The sequence below is a fragment of the Ornithorhynchus anatinus genome, chromosome 3, assembly GCF_004115215.2.
Source record: "Ornithorhynchus anatinus isolate Pmale09 chromosome 3, mOrnAna1.pri.v4, whole genome shotgun sequence".
NCBI classification, from domain to species: domain Eukaryota; kingdom Metazoa; phylum Chordata; class Mammalia; order Monotremata; family Ornithorhynchidae; genus Ornithorhynchus; species Ornithorhynchus anatinus.
In genome coordinates this window covers 21,417,153-21,423,356 of record NC_041730.1, presented here as the reverse complement: position 1 = coordinate 21,423,356, position 6,204 = coordinate 21,417,153, and the positions used below count along the sequence as shown (strand labels likewise).

At 54.4% G+C, this 6,204-nt stretch overlaps 1 protein-coding gene across 25 annotated transcripts in view; it reads left to right on the top strand.

Annotated features, from left to right (window-relative positions):
• The first annotated feature begins 1,667 nt into the window (after nucleotides 1-1,667).
• The window catches only part of MADD (MAP kinase activating death domain), a 53,475-nt gene continuing 48,938 nt past the window's right edge, over nucleotides 1,668-6,204 (top strand). For all 25 annotated transcript variants that reach the window (XM_029059520.2, XM_029059516.2, XM_029059513.2 and 22 more), the window contains exon 1: nucleotides 1,668-1,775. The gene's annotated coding sequence lies outside the window, so the exon portion shown is untranslated. The remainder of the gene's footprint in view (nucleotides 1,776-6,204) is intronic.

Here is a 6,204-nt window from a genome sequence, read left to right as displayed (position 1 = left end):
TAAAAACCCTAATAATAATACTAACGATGGTATTTGTTAAGCGCTTACTGTGGGCCGAGCGCCGTTCTAAGCGCTGGGGTAGATACAAGTTTAACGGGTTGTCCCACGTGGGGCACGGTCATCATCCCCATTTTCCAGACGAGGGAACTGAGGCACAGAGAAGTGAAGTGACCGGCCCAAAGTCACACAGATGACAGGTGGCGGAGGCGGGATTCGAACCCATTGACCTTCTGACTCCCAAGGCCGGGCTCCCCTTTCCACTAAGCCACGTTGCTTCTCAGCGTGCTTTAATGGGTCATCGCCCCACTCGGGTCCCAAGGTCTCAACAGAGAGGGTCGGTCTTGACAGACCCACGGGCTCCGGGGTCGCCAGGTGGGCATCTCGGCTGGCGGAGTGAACTAAATTTCCACTAATGGTGGAGGTGGGGTGGGGGGTGGAAGGGAAGTCTGACCACTCTTCATTCATTCATTCACTCACTCATTCGATCGTATTTATCGAGCGCTTTCTGGGTGCAGAGCACTGTCCTAAGCGCTAAGAATGTACAGTTTGGCAACAGAGACCATCCCTGCCCAACAACGGGCTCACAGTCTAAAAGAAGCAGCGAGGCTCGGTGGAAAGAGCCCGGGCTTGGGAGTCAGAGGTCATAAATTCTACTCCCGGCTCTGCCATTTGTCAGCTGTGTGACTTTGGGCGAGTCCCTTAACTCCTCTGTGCCTCAGTTACCTCATCTGTAAAATGGGGATTAAAAATGTGAGCCCCATACGGGACAACCTGATTCCCCTGTATCTCCCCCAGCGCTTAGAACAGTGGTTGGCACATAGGAAGCGCTTAACAGAAACCATTATTATTTAAAAGGGGGAGACAGACTGCAAATCAAGTAGTCAGGCATCAATGCCATCTTGAGAAACAGACTCATAGCTAGCTACACATCATAACCAAATAAATAGAGTAATAAATAATATATACAAATATGCACAAGGGCTGTGGGGAGGGGAGGAGGAGCAGAGGGAAAGGGAGGGCTCAGTCTGGGAAGGCCTCCTGGAGGAGGTGAGCTCTCAGGAGGGCTTGGAAGAGGGGACGAGAAGGTGGCCCACCCTCATTTTGTCACCCCCGTTAAACGACCCCCAACTCCAAACTGTGTAGACACGCAAGACACCCCTCTATTTTAGTAGTGGTACGCCCCGTCCCCCGTCCCCCCCCCCCCCGCAGAAAGAGGAATAATGCCTTCTCCCGTCCATCTGCCGCTATCGCCGGCCGCACCTGGGCACGTTCCAAATGGAGGGGGAGGGGGGATAGAGAAGGCTCAAAAAAGAGAAATAAACCACCCCTGCGGGCTGAGCCTGAGAATCAGCCTCTGCACTTCACACACCCTGAGACGTACGATGTAGAGGTACTTAATTCAAAGGATACCGATAAGGTAAAAAAAAGAAAAAATCCCGAGGTCGACCTCGGCGTCCCCCGCCCGGCGAGATGGTACGTCCTAAGGACCCGGCCGACGGAGAGTCCCGACGGCCCCGCCGGGGAAGCGGCAGGTGAGTGCGTCCCCCGCGGGTGGTATGGCCCGCTCCCTCCCCCCTACCCCCACGGTGGCGGCTTGGTGCATTCCCCCTTCCCCCCGCCGGTGATGGTACGTCCCGTGCCGCCGTTTCCCCCCCCGGCGGCGGGAATGGTACGCGCCCCCCGCTCCGATGCGGAACTGGCGCGCGGCGGGGAGAGCAGCGTCGCCTCGCGGCCGGGGGCGCCCCTCCCCCCATCCCCGTTTCCTTGACGACCAGGTGAGAGGCCCCGAACCGAACCGAACCGCGAGAAGGAAGTGATCCCAAGCCGTTTGGGGGGCGGGGGGGGGGGGGGCGGAGGATGGACTTAGGACTGGGGGGAGAAGGATGGCCGAGGTGGGGGATCGTCTCTGAGGGAGGGGGGAGGCAACTGGGGGGCAGGAGGGGAGTCCTGGGCAAAAATGGGGGCGTGAGGACAGGCCACGGCCTCAAGGAGGATGGGGGCTCCCAGGGGCCAGAGAAGGAGAAATGGGTTATTTTTGGAGAAATGGAGCTCAGACCTGGTTTTTTTTGGAGAAATGGAGCTCAGACCTGGTTTTATTTTGCCAAATGGAGCTCAAACTTGGTTTTTTTTCGGCCAAATGGAGCTCAAACCTGGTTTTATTTTCCCAAATGGAGCTCAAACATGGTTATTTTTGGCCAAATAGAGCTCAAACCTTTTTTGGGGGGTTTTTTTTTGGCCCAAATGGAGCTCAAACTTGGAGGTTTTTTGGCCAAGTGGAGCTCAAACCTGTTTTTATTTTGCCAAATGGAGCTCAAACTTGGTTCTTTTTGGCCAAATAGAGCTCAAACCTGTTTTTTTTTTTTGCCAAATGGAGCTCAAACTTGGTTTTTTTTTGGCCAAAGAGAGCTCAGACCTGGGTTTTTTTGGCTAAATGGAGCTCAAACCTGTTTTTATTTTGCCAAATGGAGCTCAAATTTGGGTTTTTTTGGCCAAATAGAGCTCAACCCTGTTTTTTTTTTTTTTTGCCAAATGGAGCTCAGACCTGGGGTTTGTTTTTTTGCCCAATGGAGCTCAGACCTGGTTTTTTTTTTGGAGGGTGGGGGTGAAAGGAGCCCTAACAGTGGAGGAGGGCAACGGGCCCGCCGAGGGGGGCGTTCTGGAGGGCCTCCGGGCCAAGGTCGGTCAAGGCTTTCGATGCTGCCGCTGTCAGTGTGGCTGGGGAGGCCTCCGGTCCCCTGCGGTCAGCGCAGAGCTGGCCAGCCGGGGAGGGGATGAGGAAGAGCTGTCCAGCTCGAGGAGAGGGAGGGCCGGGTTCGGGGATTTGGAGAGGACGGCCCCCGCCGGACCTGCTTTGCTCACCTGGTGCGGCCCAGGCATCGTCTGGAGGCCTTGCTCATCTCCCGGCATCCTTCGCGTCCCCCCTCGACCCGCACATCCTCCCCATCCTCCCCATCCTCCCGCCCCGTTCCAAGCGCTTGGTCCAGTGCCCCGCGCAACGCCCTGTAAGTCCTATTGAACGGCCGGATGGTGCCCGTGGACTTGCAAGGTCACTGCGTGGGGGAGGCAGGAGAGGCACAAGGCCTCACGTCGTCCTCGCGTCAGCTCAGATGTCACGTTTCCCTCCGTCCTCTGCGACGGCGGCCCGGGACTCCTGCTGCGTCTGCCCAGAGAAGGTGCCCTGGCCCTCTGAGGGGCAGCCTGCTCGTTTTAAGGAAGAGAAGGGATTTAGAACTGGGGGATCTGAATGATCTGCTCGGGTGATTCCGACCCATCTGCCAGTCCTCCTCCTCCTCCTCCCCGCTCCCATTCCCGGGGCTGTGGGGGAAAGCCTGGTGTCCTTGGTGGCCCTGGAGGAGGTGAGAGCGAGGGCAGTGTGCCCCGACCCTCTGAGGGGCAACCTGCTCGTTTTAAGGGAGAGAAGGGATTTAGAACTGGGAGATCTGAAAGATCTACTCGGGTGATTCCGACCCGTTCTTCTCCTTCGTCCCACTCCCGGGGCTGTGGGGGAAAGCCTGGTGTCCTTGGTAGCCCTGGAGGAGGTGAGAGCGAGGGGAGTGTGCCCCGGCCCTCTGAGGGGCAGCCTGCTCATTTTAAGGAAGAGAAAATTTAGAAGTTGGGAACGTGAAAGATCTACTCAGGTGATTCCGACCCATTTACCAGTTCTCCTATTTCCCGCCTTCCCTCCCCAGGCTTTCCCTCTGGTGTCCTTGGTAGCCCTGGAGGAAGTGAGAGCGAGGGGAATGTGCCCTGACCCTCTGAGGGGCAGCCTGCTCGTTTTGGGAAGAGAAAGAATTTAGAACTCGGAATCTGAATATCTGATTCTGACCCATTTGCCAGTTCTCTTTTTCTTTCCCCTTTTTCCCCGCTCTCCCTCCCCGGGGGTCTTGGGGGAAAGTCTGGTGTCCTTGGTACCCTGGGAGGAGGTGAGAATGGGAGCTAGAGATTTGAGGGGCCGGAGCAGGGATCAGAGAATACACACTGTTCTGCACGCAGAAAGTGCTCAGTAAATACGATGGACTGATCGACGGAGGAATTGCGTGTTGCAGACGGGGCCTTGGGTTTGGAGTCCTGTAGGAGAACCGAGAGATGCTCTTTCTCCCCGACTAAGGTCCGCAGACCTAATGTCTGCTATTGGGGCTTGAGCTGTGGGCCGAGATCTGGCCAAAGACTCAAGTGCCGGCCGTGGAAACTAGCTTCAGATTGAAAGGATTGATGTCGGAGCATTTGGGGGGCTGTGGCAGGGGTTATCTGTGATCTGGGTATTACGAAATGATATATGGGGACGGGGGTTGGAGGGCTGGGACCGTGCTCTAGTCAGTAGCGTATTACCCTGTTGGATTCTGCAAGCGAGGACCCCGGGGTTTCTCCGGGGAAGGACTGCTGATTTTCAACATAAACACAAACCTCGGGGCTCTCCCTCTGGAGATTCTTCTCCCTGCTGAGGCTTCTCTTATCCTGTAAAATGATGATGATAATTGTAGTATTCGTCAAGCGCTTACTATGTGTCAGGCATTATTCTGTGTTCTGGGGTGGATACAAGCAAATTGGGTTGGACACAGTCCGCTGACACTCAGATCCCTAACCTAAGCTCGTACCTCTTCTTGAAATCCTCATTTAATAATAATAATAATAATAATAATGATGATGATGATGATGGCGTTTAAGTGTTTGCTATGGGCAAAGCACTGTTCTGAACACTGGGAGGATCCACATTGATCAGGTTGTCCCACGTGGGGCTCACAGTCTTAATCTCCATTTTACAGCTGAGGTAACTGAGGCACAGAGAAGTAAAGTGATTTGCCCAAAGTCACACAGCTGACAAGCGGCGGAGCCAGCGTTCTGTGATTTCATGCCCTTTTACCCCTCACCCCCAACGTCTTCATATTTTGGTGGTTTGGAGACTGAGGACCAGATTTTAGTACTGAATTTGAGTTATTGCTCACCTTCTATGGGACATTAAAGGCCTTCTAACTCAGTCAATCAATGGTATTTATGGAGCGCTTTACTATTTGCCGAGCACTGTGCTAGGAAGAACTCTACAGTAGAGTTGGTAGACGTGTTCCCTGCCCACAAGGAGCTCACAGTCTAGAAGGGGAGACAACCGTTAAAATAAATTACTGAGAGACGAATGGGAGAGCGTGGGATGGGGTGTGGTGGATAGCAAGTTCTTAAGGGGTACAGAGGAGAAGCAGCATGGAGCAATGGATAGAGCATGGGCCTAGGAGTCAGAAGGTGATGGGTTCCAATCCCGGCTCCGCCACTTGTCTGCCGCGTGACCTTAGGCAAGTCACTTCACTTCTCTGTGCCTCCGTTAAAATCATCGTAAAATGGGGATCGAGACGGTGAGCCCCACGTGGGACAGGGACTGTTTCCAACCTGATTTGCTTGTATCCTCCCCGGCGCTCAGTACGGTGCCTGGCACATAGTAAGTGCTTAACAAATAGCAGAATTTTGTGATTATTTCAGATCGTAGTGCACTGAAGAAGGGAGGGTGAATGGTAGAAACGAGGGCCCAAGTCAGGGAAAGTGGTGTGATTTTATTAGGGTTTTGGAGGTGGGGAGAGTGAGGTCAGGGGTCCGTGGGCATGACAGAGGCTGGACCCGGTCAAGGGGTCGGCCACAAGATAAATGAGATCTAGGTAGATTGGCCACAGAGGAGGAAATGTACAGGCAGGGTTATAATGGAAGGTCGGTGAGGTAAGAAAGGAGGGGGCATTGGTTAAGTGTCTTCAAGCTGCTGGCGGGGAGTTTCTGTTTGATGTGGAGGTGGGGGGAAGCCATTAAAGGTTTATGAGGCATGGGGAGATGTGGACTAAATGTTTTTTTTAGGAAAATGATCCAGGCGGCAGAGGGAAGTCTGGACCGGAGTCGGGGGAGACAGAGAGGAGACGGGGAGGATCACGCAGGAGTCAAGACGGGATAAGCTGAGGACTCGGATCAGCATGGTAGAGTTTGGAAAGAGAGGGAGGGGCAGATTCTAGAGGTGTTGTAAAAGAAGGAACTACAGGATCAGTGACAGATTGCATATGTGGGTCGAATGAAGGGAGGAATAGAGGATGACGCCCAGGTCGCGGGCACGTGAGGCGGGGAAGATGGCGGTGGCGTCTCCGATGATGGGAAAGCAGCAGGGACGACAGGGTCTGGGTGGGATGATGAGGAGTTCTGTCTCGGACGTGTTTAGTTTGAGACGTGGGGATGACGTCC